This window comes from Gymnogyps californianus, chromosome 3 (genome assembly GCF_018139145.2).
Source record: "Gymnogyps californianus isolate 813 chromosome 3, ASM1813914v2, whole genome shotgun sequence".
NCBI lineage: Eukaryota > Metazoa > Chordata > Aves > Accipitriformes > Cathartidae > Gymnogyps > Gymnogyps californianus.
The window spans coordinates 21,461,624-21,477,781 of record NC_059473.1 but is presented as its reverse complement, the minus strand read 5'-3'; the positions used below and the strand labels follow the sequence as shown (position 1 = coordinate 21,477,781).

The 16,158-nt window shown below is 44.0% G+C and overlaps 1 long non-coding RNA gene across 1 annotated transcript in view; it reads right to left on the bottom strand.

Annotated features, from left to right (window-relative positions):
- The window catches only part of LOC127014822 (uncharacterized), a 35,754-nt gene extending 20,121 nt beyond the window's left edge, over nt 1-15,633 (bottom strand). Inside the window, exons 1-2 of the long non-coding RNA XR_007766223.1 lie at nt 15,573-15,633; nt 14,517-14,601 (exon numbers count right to left, since the gene is read on the bottom strand). This is a non-coding gene — a long non-coding RNA (uncharacterized LOC127014822). The remainder of the gene's footprint in view (nt 1-14,516; nt 14,602-15,572) is intronic.
- Nucleotides 15,634-16,158: the final 525 nt, after the last annotated feature.

The window sequence follows — 16,158 nt, the reverse complement described above, 5'->3', positions numbered from 1 at the left end:
AAACAGAAAAAGGAAGTATGGTGCTGATAATGAGGCCAGGCAGTAAATCAGCAAGAAACAAGCACATTTTCAAACCATCACTTAATTCATGTGAAGTTTTTAGTATTAACTTGGATTCACCTTTCTCCCTGATCTCACATCTTCACTCACTTCATGACAGCAAGTATTCAGGGTTGATATACACAGTCATTCATAAAACTGTGAAAGTAATTTGCTCAAGAGTAGAAGGTGCAAAGAGGTGAATGGAAAGGCTACAACTCTGGCCCAAGCCAGGACACCACAAGAAGTACAACTATGTTAGTGCCCGGCAGAGGAAAGTGAGCAGAGTGGGGCCTGTAGAAACGTAGCAATAGATAACCCCTTCTTGGGATGGATTACAATGGTACTATCTAATACACAGAATATGCACTTATATGCTTGTTTTCCCTCATCAAACTCATGGGCTTTATTTGCAGGGTGAGCAAAGGTGTGGGGGGGGATTTTCCTGAAAGGACACAGAGCAAAAGTAAACTCGCTTCAAAATAATTTTTAATAGTTACCTATCCCTTGAAACTGAGAAAATATAGGGTAAGATAAGTGCAAGATTTAAAATTCCGGCTATTTAGGATACACCTGGATGCACTCCTGCATAATAGGTGGTGCTCAGATTGTAGCTAAAATAAGAGTATAGAAACATTACATCAAACCAGTTGATGTAAAATGCCTCTGTTAGATGATAGGAAAAATTTGGGAGAAATATGTAGTCAAGCTGCTCATATACTTCTCACATATGGGCTGAGAACCTTTTAAAAAACATGAGTATGTTTGATGAGAGTGATCTTTAACAAAGATTTGCTTCATGGCATTGGCAGGCAGCTGGGAAAAGCACAGTTTGGCTACTGGAAATCCTTCAAGTCCTGTTGTCAAATAGATGTTACAGGTGGTTGCTCTCTTTCAAAAACAGGCCAGTTTTGAGGGGTGCAAGAGTTTGGAGAGATTCTACCTGTGTTCAGAAGCACAGGAGGGATATGCTTCCAGATGAGATACACACCTGCATTTGGTTAGAAATCCAAATCTGGTGGTGATAAGACAGGTATTTTTGGTTGAGTTTCCAAAAGTATTTTTCAGTCTGAACAATGCCTATAAGCTAAAGTAAAAAAAACAGTTGAATGGAAGTCTTGAAAGATTTTGCTTGATAAATACGAAAATGTATTTTCCAAAATGAGATTGTGCTTGCCAATATCCTGGGGTGGATGTCAGCCTGGTGGCTGTGCCGGAGCAGGGTGCGCTTTGAACCAAAGGTGAAGGTACCAGTGAACCTGGGTATGAGACTGACATAACTCCTCAATGACAGGCAACTGGCTGTACTGCAGCTTATATTTATTTGGTTGGCCCATCCCTAAACTGATCGGGCTGGGGTTTGTGGTAGGATGAATTTTAACTGGATGCTCTTAGTTGTAACAGCATACTGCATTTTAATTTGGTTACTTAACAGTTTTCACCAAGAGTGAGCAACATGCTTTAGGAAGAGAAGCAGATATCTCTAATCTAAGCACCTTCGCTGTTTTGTCAGGAAAAGGACAGGTCACATTTGTTTGACCTTTTTTTCCCAAAGTCCAATCTTTGCCCAGTCATGCGCAATCATCACAGAAGTTCATTCCCCACTGTCAGCAGGACAGGCAATACAGAAATAAGTGCATGATGACATCTACTTGTGTTAAAAATAGCAAAACAAAACAAACAAAAAACCCAAATTAACCAGAAACAGCAGCCTGTTCAGTAAAAACAACATGGTATTGGCCACTTTAAGCAGAGGAGATTTAAACCTCTGGGAGTCTCTGGGATGAATCTCCCAGGCTCTTGCAGCAAAAGGGTCTCTCCATCACTTGCTGCTTCCTCCTTTTCCCTCCATGTGCAGTCTCACACTTGCCCCAGGTGGCTGAGCTCCAAGGCACCACTGCTAGCCAATTGCCTGCACTGTATTCTCCTGGGTGGAATAAAGAGCCCTTTAAAAATAATTGTGTTTCAGTTAGGAGGGAGGCAAAAGCATGTGCTAGACCCAAGCATGAGGCTAGAGAGCTCTAGCTAGGGAGAAAAGCTGGTCTGGTGTGTTTGTTTGCCTCTTTGAGGGGCTGCTTTAGGGTCTGGCTCCAAGTTCAGGATTTTCCATGCTGAACCTGATTTGAACCTGAATCAGAGCCCAAGTTTCCTTTGGACATAAATCAGTTTAGGGACAAGATCTGTCCAAAGACACATGTGAGCAACTCCCATTGAAGTTAAGGGCTGATGTGTGCGTGTACATGTCTGCGTAACTGTAGGAAGGTCATGACTACGTGCCTATTTTATAAACTTTGGGTACGTTTGAAGTGGTTTTTGCCTTTCGTTGCTTCTGTACTCAGTAGTGATTCTTGTTTCTCAGTGTTTGGAAAGAACAAGGCTTCTCCTGACACTAGCTGTTGCTCTCAGAAGACATCATATGTAAAGTCTCGCTGGATTTCCATCTCGGTCAAATGTTTACAATGAAGTTCTGGAAATGAGAAAGTCAGGGTTATGTCCTTCTGCCTGGCATACACATGCGGTACATGCTGTCTCGCTGTGGCTGATCAGAGTGAGCCAAAGCTATCCAAGATGTCCTGCAAGACTGAAAATTTGAATCAACTTCTCTGCACCTTCTACACTGCTCCATGCCACCTCTGGTCTCTGTGGGACTGCACACACTCACATGGGTACAGCAAGCGGTTAACCTTAGGTAGGTAGAGGTTTTTAGTTTAAAAGAAAGCCGATAAGAGCATTCCCCTTCAGCAGACCCATCTCGCAAAGATTCTATTATTCTTATTCATTCCAAGATGTCTTTTTCTCCATGTGGAAAGAAGCCCTCTAGATTTCTTTAAAAGAAGTCTTAAACGTTCAGTTAACCTGCAGGCATAACAAGGTGGGGGTGGGTGGGTGGCGAATCACTGGGGGAGCTGTTATGGTACATGCTTGGAGCACGTGGGAAGTTTCTTAAAGAATTTGGTTTTTTTTTTTCCTGTCAAAGGCTCAAGAAGTGAGGGCCAGTTTCAAGTGAGAGTGGCAGCATCACACCTTGGATAAAGCAAAGATCCTAAACAAATACAGACTTAATTACTTCTCTAAGCATCAGATGGGAAGCTATGTATCACAGGCATGCCATCAAGTGAGCAGTCTTGTTAAACATATAATAGATGGTTGATCTGTTCCGGTCCCTCTCTACAAAGGGCCATCGCTGTCTCTATTGGATGTAGTTTCCATGGCAGATGTGACTTAGAAAATGATGGAGTTTGCTTTCTGGTTATGATAACCTTAAATACTTAACTACCAGCTTTGTATACTGCCTTCAAGAGACTTTTTTTGTTTTTCTCATGAAAACTATAACAAAAGTCAGTTCAGCATCAAGTATAGAGTTGCTCTGTGTGTGGAAAAAAACTAATAGCTCCAAGTACAGCACAGTATGAAGTGGATCTCCATACCTTCAAGCTCTCAGGGAGAAGGGAAAAAAAACACTGGATCAAATTTAACTTTGGCGTAAGCGGGTGCAATTCCCAGAGGGATTTGCACCCGCTTATGCCAGGATTGAGTTTGGCTCATGGAACTTGCAGGGTGGTCGTGTAATTAAATTATATGGTGGTTCAGTATATTTCTACAATGCCAAATGATGCAATATTTTTTCAAAAAGGACAGCTGTGCATTATTTAAAACAAACCAGTCTACCACCTTCGTTATCAGCTGGCTCTCCAGATTCAGCAGTTTTTCAAACCATCATTGAGGCATCTTAAGCTTTTGTCTTTAGACAGGAACACTGACAGTCTGAATTATACACTGCTTCCTCCTTATTAGAAGCTGCTTATAAAAAAAAAATACTGCCACTGTGGTCTACAGTTCAATGAAGTCCATTGTAAACTCCCCAGTATAACATAAACCTCCCTAAAACACATAAAATTATTGGCTTCCAAGGCCAGTCTCGCTGAAAGAAAGCTCTGTATTTAGTCTTTGCTTAAAACACAGGTATTTGGTTTGGAATTCAAACTCCCAACTCAGTTTTAAAAGGTTGGGTCCAAGGAAAGTTGACACGGACCATGTAATTTTAATTAAAGAAAGATTTTGCTCCTTTACGGCCAACAGGGGCATTGTAACGTTGACATATTGATGCTAAATAATTATGAGTCCATAAATAATTCAGTATATAAAAATGCTGTATGGCTGGTGCCAGGTAGCGAAGGGAAATAGCATTGAAATAGCTGACCTGCCAGGTTACTACTACAATGCCAGGGGATAGACAGGTAATGTGACCTAGCAGCTATCAAAACAGTGAACACCACAGGCTACACTACCCACAGAGAGCACTTGAAAGTGGAAAACCAAGGGCTGTCCAGTTTTGTCACCTCAGTATTTTAGCACCACTGTCATAGAAGAGGATAAACTTTTAGGAGTGGTACCAAGGAGAAAGGCAGTAGGGAAATCACATGCAGAAAGAGAAATATTAAAAAGCAAATTAGAGATGAATTTAGGAAGGCGCTTTTTTTTTTTTTTTTCAGGAGCTGGGCAAATACCACAAACTTATTTCCATGGATAACCATTCACCTTTAAGACCAAATTCAGTTCAGATGTGCTCCTGACCCTTTGGTGTTCACTTTCCATGAACTTTCAGAAGTCAAATATTCATTGGCATGGATAACTGGGGAAAACAAACTTTAACCTCTCACTCTAGGGTATTCATGCCAGCAGGGACATATTTTAAGAAAGACAGTATTTTAAAAATTTATGTCTTTATTTTAAAGCTTGATAAGGAGTCTGGCAGCTCTGGACCAAATGAAACATGTCACACACAAGTTTGTGATGAGAACCATACCCACGGGGCCTTCCAAATATGTTTCTGCTCTGTGCCATTAGCTGTGATAACACTTGAAAATGCTCTGCCCATGTGTGCTGTGAGATCAATACATTTTATAAGCAATGAACATGAGGATGACAGGGAATCAGAGGCCTCAGGCAGGTACGCTCAAGCAATCTGCCTAAAGCTTCACAAAGAGATACACACAAATGAACATTGCATTAAAACATTCCTCACTTAATTAACTGTAAGATAGCAACCACGTGACCAGGTTTCATAGGAATACTCATCACCTACAAAATCTCCATGGCCTGATAAAGAAAAAAAAAAAATAAATTTTCCTTTTTGTTTTCCAAGATTGTCCTTCCGGGTTCATCCGCTACTGTTCTGCTCCTTTCCCTTTGGAAAGGCTCAGTGGCTTCATGTACCTCCTTTGATTATGAGAGTTATATTGACCAAAATGAAAACAACTGACCACCTGTCACCAACAAGAAGCCAAGCAACGCAGCACAAACAAGAATATCCAATAGGAAACCCCTTGTGTTGGATTAAATTAACAAAGCAAAGACAACTGCTAACAATGGTACTAGGAGACTTTATCAAGTCAGGGCTTGCTGGAAGAACAAGTGCTGAACTGGAATAAAGAGGAAATGCTGGACTGCTCCTTGCATCTGCCAAAATTAAAAGACTACCTCAATCCAGGAAAACCCTTGCAGCCAGCAAAGTGTATGGTTTTAGTAATTTACCTCTGAAGATTTAGTTTTCCATGCTTGGGCTTGGTTCATTGCCCCTCTCATGCCTACCTTAGATCTTTGTGCATGCTCCAAGCTGCCCCTGTGAGTACAGTCATGTTCGATTTTCATTAGTGAATTAGAACAGAAAAAAAATAAAGAAACCTTTTCCCTCTAGGAAATAGTCTTCAAATATCTGTGTGCCCAGTTCTGTGTCTGCATATATGGTGCCAAAGACACAGCCAGTCCTATGCACACAGCCGGAGGGCCAAGCAGCACGATGGCTGCAGTGGGAGAGCCAGGTCTACCTCCAGGTTCACACACACCAGCTGGTGGGATGCAGGCAGCTACCTGTGCCAGGTCCTGGCAACTGCAAGGGGGTATGAGCAGCGGGAGTGCAAAATAAAGCCCAGGGACACTTTTAGATGCCAATCCAAGGTTGCTGAGGGGTTTGTTTTGTTTTGACCCCACGCAACTCTTGTCACATCTCCGCTGCAGGTGCAGCCCTCTTTCATCCTCTAAATCAAGACATTTCCTTTCCCATAGTTTGGGAAAAGAATAGGCTCCTCCGACTCCAACCAGAACAGCACCTCCCACTGAATCATTTCTTCCCTCTTATTCCTCTCCTCCCCCACAATGACAGCTGCCTTGTGGTTGCTGTTGCAAGAACCAATGTTACAGGCAGACCTGACAGCTTGTTAGTGCAGTTTGCTCTACTCAAAACCTTCATCCCTCCTATTTTTAGAGAGGAATATACCCAGATGCCTGACCTGGATCCCTAGTCTCACTTCACAGGTGGAACCCACGCTTCAGTTTTGGAGAAACAGAAGACCCTGATGTCCACTTGTGGACTGGCTTCACAGAGCTAGGGAATGGTCTAGACAGAGGGCCACCACCAGTATGTACCCCTGAAATTTCATCAGGACTCACGAGAACTTAAAATGGTCACTTATCACCACATTTATTTAGGAAGGGAGCTTTGCCAAGGCCTCAGCATTGGCTGAATTTTATTGCCTCCAAACCAATTAGGCTTTGGGGATGTTTTCCAATTCAAGAGGATCAGAGCAAGTCCAGGCCAGAGGGCATGAGTTCTTGGTTCGCTGCAAACAAGATGCAAGCCACCCACCACAAATTCACATGCACACCAAGCACTGGGAATTCTCATAAAATTATCACTCTCCTTTTTGCTGAACCCTGCCAGATGATAGAAAACAAAGACAGAAAAACCCCAGCTTGACAAAGCATCTCATGGGTAAAGGGCCGAGGGCACCTAATAATGAGGGATAAAAGCGTGCAGAGAGGATGCAGAACAATTCATTGATCATAGTGCACAGGCTAAGGAGAAACGGAGACAAAGCTTAATACAGAGAAACCTAAACAGGACAAAAGCAAGCTGGATAACACAGTTCACAGCTTACTGTTACAAAACCAGCCTGGGCTGGCAGAGAGGCACCTCCGATTTCTGGGTGGCTTTTCCACCAGTTCTTGGCTCCATTTCCCTGATGGAGCAAGGGCGTCCCTGTGGGGAAGCTACTGACATGGTCATTGCCACCTTGATGGAGCCAACTTTGACAAACACATTTGTTAACAGGCCAGAATTAAGTCAGAGCTTTTATCTCCCTTTATACCACCTTTCCTAAGAAGTTCCATGATCCAAAAAAAAAAAAAAAAAAAGCCACCTTATTTCCATGGCTGACAGCCCAATATGCTCAGTCCAAAAGAAAGAGCAACGTGTGCCTGTGCAAATGGTTTACTTTCCAAGACGCCTTTGTGATTTGTCAAATTAACACCTGGAGAATGAGACAAGGAGGAGTTTCATCCCCACGCAGAGCGGGCCATCCCCCAAGTTTCCTCACGACCTCTTTTGCAGAGGCGGTTCCCAGAAGAGGGAGAGAGCAAGTTGCTGTACATTTGCCGTGTGTGGCCTAGCTCCTATTCCCAAGCTCTTAGCTGCTTAATTACCCTGCTTCTGAAGGGTCAAGCTTTGGCTAAAGAATACCCTGCACTCAGTTATCCTTCATCCTAATGAATGCTAATAAAAAGCATTTAGTTGACTAATGCAACATAAAACTCTGCCCTATTTCATTGCATCTGCTTAATAAGAACCTCATTTAATATCAAATTACTGCCTGCTCAGCCAAAGCCTTGTATTTGTGGTAACAGGGCTGCGAGGCGGGAATATCAAGAGCTGCAATATGGAAATTCCTCACTAATATTCTCTGCAGGGCTGTGCGATTACTTAATTCATTTAGCTGAGCAAGTCTGATGGCTCGGCCAACTGTTTCACAACACCAAGCACAATGCTAGGCAACTGGCCTCCCCACAGGCTAGTCCTGCCGTATCGCTTTTCCTGGGACCCAGCTATTAACAGTTGCTTTGGGGATTTCAAAGAGGATCACAGATAGTGTTACCAAATGAATGAGCTTTAGCAGCGAACATGAAATCCTGCTTCTTCCCAGTCAATCAAACACCAGCCAGAGGATGCCCTGGGAGACAGCAGCCACAAAGAAACAGCGTGGCTGGGTTTTAACTTCCATCTGTTCGTATGGGGGAGCACCAGTGCATGGACAACTGTCTACATTTAAAAATATTCCCTCTTGCAGTTTTAGAGAAACCTGCCCTAAAACTCCACCCTGCCCCCCTCCTCCTCCTCCCCACAGCCACTTGACTCAGCTGGCTCCTGTAGAAAATAAAGTTCTCCATACTGCATATCAAACCTTTCAGGGCAATCTAAAAAAATGTAAACAGTGATAATTCCCAGCTCCCATGAACAATCACTTACCAGAACCATTTTCACACACATTCTTCACAGCTTTAATCAAACCTCAGACAGTAATGTTTTAGGGGAAAGGATTTAGTCAGTATATTTGAGGTAGCAGAAGGAACCATATTAAGAAAGAATGCTAAATGTTACCATTCATAGACCATGGGGTTTTAAAACAATTAAAAAACATCCTACCATGATTTTAACTCTGTACACAGTTTTGGCAAGACCAAATACTGAAATATTTCATCCAGTCCTGGTTTACGTTTGTAAAAAGGATATTGAAAAATTGGAGAGGGTGTAAAAAAAACCACAACTCACAAATGTGATTCAGCAGCTGCAGAAGGTGCCTTATAGTGGAATTTAAAGCGTTTAATTTGCTTAGTTCAGTAAGAAGTGACTAGGTTATGGAATATGTGTGTCTTCACAGGAGGAAAATTGTCTGAAAAATGTGATGAACAATAGTAGAATAATTACCCGTGGCACAGAAGTCAGGCTGACACAGTATCCCGTGATGGGCACAGGCTAACAAGCAAAGCAATAGCTCTGGCAGTACTGTTTTCAAAACAGATGTCTGTCTCAGAGATACAGTTTCATCAAATAAATTATTGCACTTAGGAAAAGATGTGGGTGGAAGGCAATGGTCTGCAGCAGGTCAGACTACAAGTGGTATTGGATGGGGTATGGTACAAGTGCAGAAACTGGCAAGGGAAAAGAGTTAAAAAAACCCTTGAGGATACCCACTGTTAATAGAAATCTGCCCAACTCATGTGAGAAGCACGGCAGGGTAAACTCCTGCTGTGCAGAAACCTCCCTCCACACAGGGCATTGCTCTGAAGCAAGATAGCTTGTCCCTACATATCTCCCTCTAAATCGTCTTATTTTCACCATGACTTTCCACTGTTACAGGCTCCCTTGCAGACATAACGCACACGTGCTAACACTAGGACAAAGCAACTGGACAACAGTGCAGATATTCTAGCACATATTTTCCTATAAGAGGAAAAACCACGTAGAGGGCCAGGAAACCTGCATTGTTTCAAGACTCTCCAGGGCCAGCAGATGTCCTGAGGGCTGCAGAGAAAAGCGTTTGTGGGAAAGGTCAGTGCCTGCATTACGCACCAAGGCTGCTGCCGCTGCACCACGTCCACCTCCCTGGCAGAGGGGAGGTGGATCATGGGCACAGAGTAGCAAAGTAGCATTAGAAAATTGGATATACCTATGATGGCACACTAATGGATCTGAATGCCTGCATTTGGTAGGCAACAGTGACCCCATCTCTTTCTGCTCCATAGTACTTCTGCAGATGGTTTCTGTGGTGTCAAAGCAGGAACAATACCATCAGCTTCTGCCTTCACCATTGTTGTCTTGTGCCCAGGTTGACCATTTGCACAGTTTTTACACTGCTGCTCCTCGAAGAGTGCTTGGAAACCAAGGTTGTGCCCAACTTTGGCAATTATAAAAAGCTGTTTTGCACAGGAAGCCATTGCTTTCCACCCCCAGTTTCTCTCAAAAATCAAAGCTAGATAATTTGAGGAAAATTTTCATCCTTATTTGCATGTAAAAAAAAAAAATCATTCCCCCTCCACGTCCCTGCCCCCCCCCCCATCTGCTTTCCCGCTCTGCAACCCACAGTCTGTCACCAGCAACACGCAGAATCCAAAATTCAGTAGCAACCTGGGGTCCTATCATGATTCATTCTTTGGTATCTCTTGTCTGATTTTGCTTTCAGTGGCAGGTTCCAATGGATTTGTGATCTCACTGTGAAACTCTGGAAAAACCCTAAAATAGTTCAGATTTGACTTAAAGCTGGAGATGCACTTCATGGGAAGGACAGAGTTTGTGGGAAGAACTCAGCCCTTGTTCATCCATGAACGCACAAACCACGGCCAAACTTTGGCATGGAACAGAAATCCTCCTCCCCCAAAATGGCCTCATTTCTGATTCAATTAAAATGGAATAACCTTACTCTGCTGTTAGCTTTGCCAGTCTTCAGATTCTCAAAGCCAGGATATTTCTTCACCTGCAAGGAGCACCACAAGACTTAAAAACATCAGCCTTGCCAGGGCTGGGCATCTAACATTACTTACACAGATGCTGAGAGGGGACCGCCGTTATACCCAAAACTGCTGCTGGTGGTTATTGCCATGACAGAGAGATGTCCCCAGTTGCACCCCGACGTGCCTGGTGCAGAACATCACAGTTTGGCTCTGCTGATGAGTGCTTCAGAGGAGTCTGGCGAAACAAGCCATTGTGTGCAGTCTGGAAGGAGCTTGCAAGGAAGAGCAATGTGGCTCCGGGACACCTATGGTGTAAACAACTTCGAGCTGTATTGCATCTCCCCCAGCACCCTAGCAGCATTGCTGCTTTATGATCACACACTTAACTGTCTACTTCCAGGTAAACAACCGCCTTCTGATCAACCACCGCTACTTTTTAAAATTCATTCTGCCTATGTACTCCATAACTCCTTTGAACACCAAAAGGCATCTTTTTTAGCAAATTTCTAAGAAGTTCTCCTATTGTAATGCAAAATACCAGAGTGAGCCAACAGGGGAAAAAAAAAAAAAAAGGGCAAGTCTAAGTCAGCAAGACTTGTGAACAGACAAGAAAGCAGATGAAAACCAGCACAGCCCTACAGTAAAAGAGAAGACCTCCCTGGGCTTGTGTTCAGCCTGACAGCTCCCTGCCTGCCAGCTATCATGGGTGGGAGGAACAGCAACGGGATCAAAATCAGAGACCCAGAAGGAAGGAAATCCCCGCAGTGGACTGAAAATCCAAAATCTAGAGCACCTCTGGACAAATGTGTGTTGAGAGTAAGAAAATGTCCTCCCACACCTACAAAGCACTTCTGAGTCCCTGCCTCGTCCTGGCCAGCCCCAGAAGCCATCAGGGCCTTGTGGGTTTGTAGGACGATGGACAGAGCAGGTGAAGAGGGACCAGTGCCCCTGACACTCAGCAGCTGGTGGCAGAGCCACTCAAGCCTGCATGACCACCCGGCCCCTTCCCAGCCTGGGCATGATGGGACCAACACTGGCTTGTGCCACCTCTGCCAGGCAGCCACTTGAACAGGGCTGCTGCCTCCGAAGCACCTCGGAGGAGTGAGCATATGGCAGGCCACAGTGTCCTCTAGAGGTGGAAAAATATCTTATTATTTGGTGACAGAGGAGGACAGGAGGGCACTTGGAAGCAGGATTGCTCCACCAGGCCAGGAGGGATTGCTCCAGGCTGCCGAGGGACAAGGGTGGAGGACCACTGCTGGGCACGGGCACAGGAGGGCCAGGCATGCGTGGGGTCACACCACCCGGCTCCTTCACAGGGGACAGTGCCCCCAGCACAATGGCAATGGTCAAAATTCACTTACTCGGATCCAAACCACATAAATAAAATAGCTCCTCAGGGCTCTCAGATGTCAACCCCCAAATTTGGCAGCTTTACTGCCCATCATGCCTCTTCTACTCCTGGAGAGGGTTTATAGCCATTTGAGTTGCCAAACATAATCAATCTGATGCTGGGTGGGCACACTGGGAGGTAGCCCTGCATGGCAGGGTGGCTGTTTGGTTTGGGCTCTTCAGGCCAGGTAAGACAATCTTTGTGAGGATAAGGAAGTAAAAAAATACATGCAATTGCTCTGTGAAGTATTGGTTTGGGCCAGGAGCTATTTCTGGTGTTCCTAAACATGAAGAGCCCATGAGTTTGAGTAGTCCTGTGAGGCTTCATACAATCGTGGAAAATGAGGCTCTTTTAAGTGCTCTAAAACTTGCTTTCAGCTAGTATCCTTATAAAACCAGGAAAGCCTCCTACGTATCTTTCAAAAATAGCTATGATTTAAAAAAACTATTGATGGGAAAGAGAGGAAAAAGTTTAATATCCCTGAAATAGGCTTGATACTCTTGCCAGAGGCACTGTTCCTTGAAAGACAGATGCTCATACAGAAGATCCCATCCTTTCTGTCTGTATCATTGCAGTGTAGCTGCTGGTAAGCATCAGTCACCACAGGCAACGCAGTCACACAAAATCACTGCATGAGGAAGAGCGCACTGAGGAAAGGCAGAAACCACGTACCTGGAGCAGCACGGAGGTAAGGGGCTGCCAGACCTGCTGGAGTCCTGACCAGTTTCTTGCTGCCCTCTCCTATCACTGCTGGAGCCAGCAGTCAGCCTAAACTCAAAACACTGGGGGGTGGCTCTTCCAATCAGGAGGATAAAATTAGATTTGGAAATGCTGTCTCCTTGCAAGTAGATACTGTTGCATCCAAATAAGTACGAAGGCTTAATGTTTGACAAATCAAGAATCAAATGAATGAGAGAAAGACAGCCCCCCCCCCCCCCGTCAGATCATTGCCCTGAAGCTCTTGCCTTGCTTTTCCCTCCTTATCCTCTTAGCTGTAGGCTGCTGCTACTGCTATTCCCTCAAAATAGATATCACAGTGTGTCCTGGCATCCACTTGCCCCAGGAGTCCCAGCAAAGCCTCTCTTGGTCAGCCAGGTCTTGTAGGTCATCTTTCAAGCACTAAACTCTGTTATTGTGAATATTACTAAACAAAAGAGCATTCAGTAATTCCCTTCAGTCCAAGAAGGAGGACAGCTGTTCCTCCCACCACCCTTTTGACTTGGCCTTAGACCAATTCAGAGCAAGCCGCAACACAAAGAAGCTGGGGAAGTCAACCACAATATAAAGAATTATTTATAAATGGATAATGGCTGCAAAGCCAGGGGTACCAAGCAGCTCTGCTTCATGGAGGAAATGCTCAAAGTGCCAATATCCTGCTTGTTCACCAATCAGCGACTGAGAAACCAGATGTCCACAAGAGGACTGAAAGCCTCTGGGAGATTTGTAAAGGAATACTTAATCTCTGTATCCCAGTCTTGCAGCCCTAGTTGCTAAACCAGCCTGAAAAGTACAGTATTTCCCCCAAATTCTAGCCTAAGAGATGAAGGAGAATGAAAAGAACTGAATTTTAGCTTGTTTTTAACCAGCTCTGACCGGTGGCCAAGCTTGACCATGTGTGGCACTGGCTGAACTGATGGCAGATGTCCAATGGCAGAAGCTTACCCTCCCACTACATCCCAAGCAGCTCCAGTAGGTCCAGTGGGGTGAGGCAACAACTCTTCCTGCTCAGGGTGTATGATCAAGGGAGGCTGTAGGATCACCTGTTGCCTCAACACCCTGGGCACCACGTATTGCATACATTTTTAAGCAGCAGAATGTACTGAGAAGTGATAAACACGTTTTGTGTTAATCTTATACAGGCAGGGTTTCTAAGCATGAAAATACAAACCAAAACACAAACCAAGGTCCCTCAGTACTGAGTTCACCCGAAGATGCAAATCTCCAGGTTTTTGCTGGACTGATCAAGCCAACGGATCTATCTTTGGTAGAAAAATCAGAGAAGTTTCCAAGCCAGGAGACCTAATGCCTTGCTCGGGCAGGGAAGAGCTTCATTACTTGCTGGAATACACGGTTAGAAGCTGCACTGCTGCAGCACGCCCAGCAGGTGGTAATATTTGTTAAAAGTTTAGCCAATACAGCCCCTGAACCTGAGCGTAACCAAACAATTCCACTATTTGAAAAGAATATGATTTTTTTAAAAAAAAGTGTTGGGAAATAATTGCGTCGATTTGGTCAGATTTCTGCTCTCCTTTCAGAATAATCTGTCTCCGCACAGAGCAGTAAGCACTGCGTACTGAAACAAAACTCATTTTCATCTTGTTCATATGTGCTGAAATCCACAAAAGATAAAATTTTTCCTTGGAGTAAACTAAGATTTCTGTACATGGTTTTGTATCTGTCCCTAGCATTCCCCATTTCCAGGGACAGGTGGTACAAATTCATGGCTTCTTTTTCTTGGCCTCCACTTAACTTTAGATTTCTGATATTTGTGTTATTGCTCATTCAAATTATTTATTACCTGATAACTCAAGCACTTGGGAGTTGGCGAAAAACAATGACTGAAACAATCTTCCCTGAAGAGCTGCTGTATTACACAGCAAGCAAGACCTGTGTGAATAAGCATGGGAATGTGTCTTTCTGATCCCTAAACTATAATTAAAGCAAGCACATTGCTCACATGGCCATATAGCACTGCTCAGTGCAGTAGCAGCAGCATCCTGGTCTGTCAGGCTTTGCTCTGGCACAAGTCACCACCTGAAATACGAAGCAACTGAGAACTGGCCCAAACACAAGTGCTTACCTCTTCTCGGATGATGTACAAAGTCCTCCACCCGCTGAGGATCTCCCGCAGAGGAAGATCACTTTCTGTCCAGGACAGGTCCTCCCTGCAATTTTTAAAGAAGTGGAGGTCACATACCTCTCTCTCCTCAGAAAAGCATTAACACATTGCACAGAATAACTCAAGGAGCAGGTTATGGTCCAGTGAGAAAGGCCAACAGGCAACTATTAGTGCTCCAGAAACCCTAGGCTGGCCATGTTTGGCACACTCAGTGTTGATGTTAATTTTTAACTCTTTCACCTGTCTTAGGAATAACTGGGGATTTTAATGATTTTGTTTTAAGAACTTCATTAGTGGCAGCCAAAATGGTTTCTTTGGAGGTTTTCTGCCTCCCTCCTAGAAATCTGGTATCCTTGAAAAAATCCAAGAGAAGACTAATGCTAGTATGCATTTCTATTTTTTCAGACTTTCTTATATTTGTCTACATCAGTAAATGGAGAATATGAGTACAAGCACATCAGAGGTGTCATCTCAACTGTTTTGCTCAATTTCTCACAAGTTTTATGTTCCTTTACTCTCTTTCTTGGAGGGCTTGAAAATAACACAGCCTTTTTAACTTTGACCGAGAACATCTTGTGATTAACAACTGTGAGACCAGATTTCAAGACTAGAGAGGAGCATTACTATAAGCTGTCATAACCTACTCTGATCTCCTGCATAATACAAGCTAAAAAGTTTCCACACTTGCCTCAAACTCTGACTGAGATCTGGTTACTGTTAGCCAGCCAGAGAGGACCACAAGGGTACTCTACTGGCCCATACATGTAGATCCCACAGTTATCGTTAACAGCTTGGTTTAGTAGTGACCATTTCCTCCCTGCCACTCCCCAGTATCTTTTCAGCATAGAGGTCAAGTTAACACTTTTTTGGTGTGAAGTAACTTAAACATTTTTCCTTTATAGTGTGAGAAGAAAAAAGATGTCCTAATCACAGTCTATAAAATAACGCAGATTGCCTTGTCTGAGAGATTACATTGTACTCCAACCCAAAGCCCAACTCCTCCACTAAGAGCCAAACCTGATAAAGAAGACTCCCGCTCTAAACTCTACAACCAGGAACAGCTTCTCCAATGAAAGACAGAAAAGACCACCTCTTTGAACCTCAGCACCCTGAACAGTCTCCAACAGCAAAACAGAAACAGCAGCAACTAGCCATCCTCACATAGCATCAGTCTTCTCCCAGGTGTTTTGTTCAGGACCCACCTGCCTCTATCTTGTGATCCTTATAATAAGATCCAGCTGGCTTCCCTCTCCAAACAGCTATACTTCTCTACCTCAGGCTTTTCCCCTGATTATACATATGGTACGTGTCTTCTTCCCTCCCCATGAGAAGCATGCTCTCATGACATTTCTCTGATAGCATTGCAGGTGTTGGACAACTTTCGTAGGAACAAAATGACCTTCTAACACCCCCTCCCACTAAAGCTCTATCGAAAAATACAGCTTCCCTGCACTACTGTGTGTATGTAACTGTTAAGCTATATGTGACTTGTGTGAAAGGCATTGGGTGGTCTCTCTCTCTGTATTATCTCTGCACATGCACTGCCTGTCCTTACAAACACACCTGCAGGAGGAACCTGCCATGCAGCTGGAGGGATGACCTG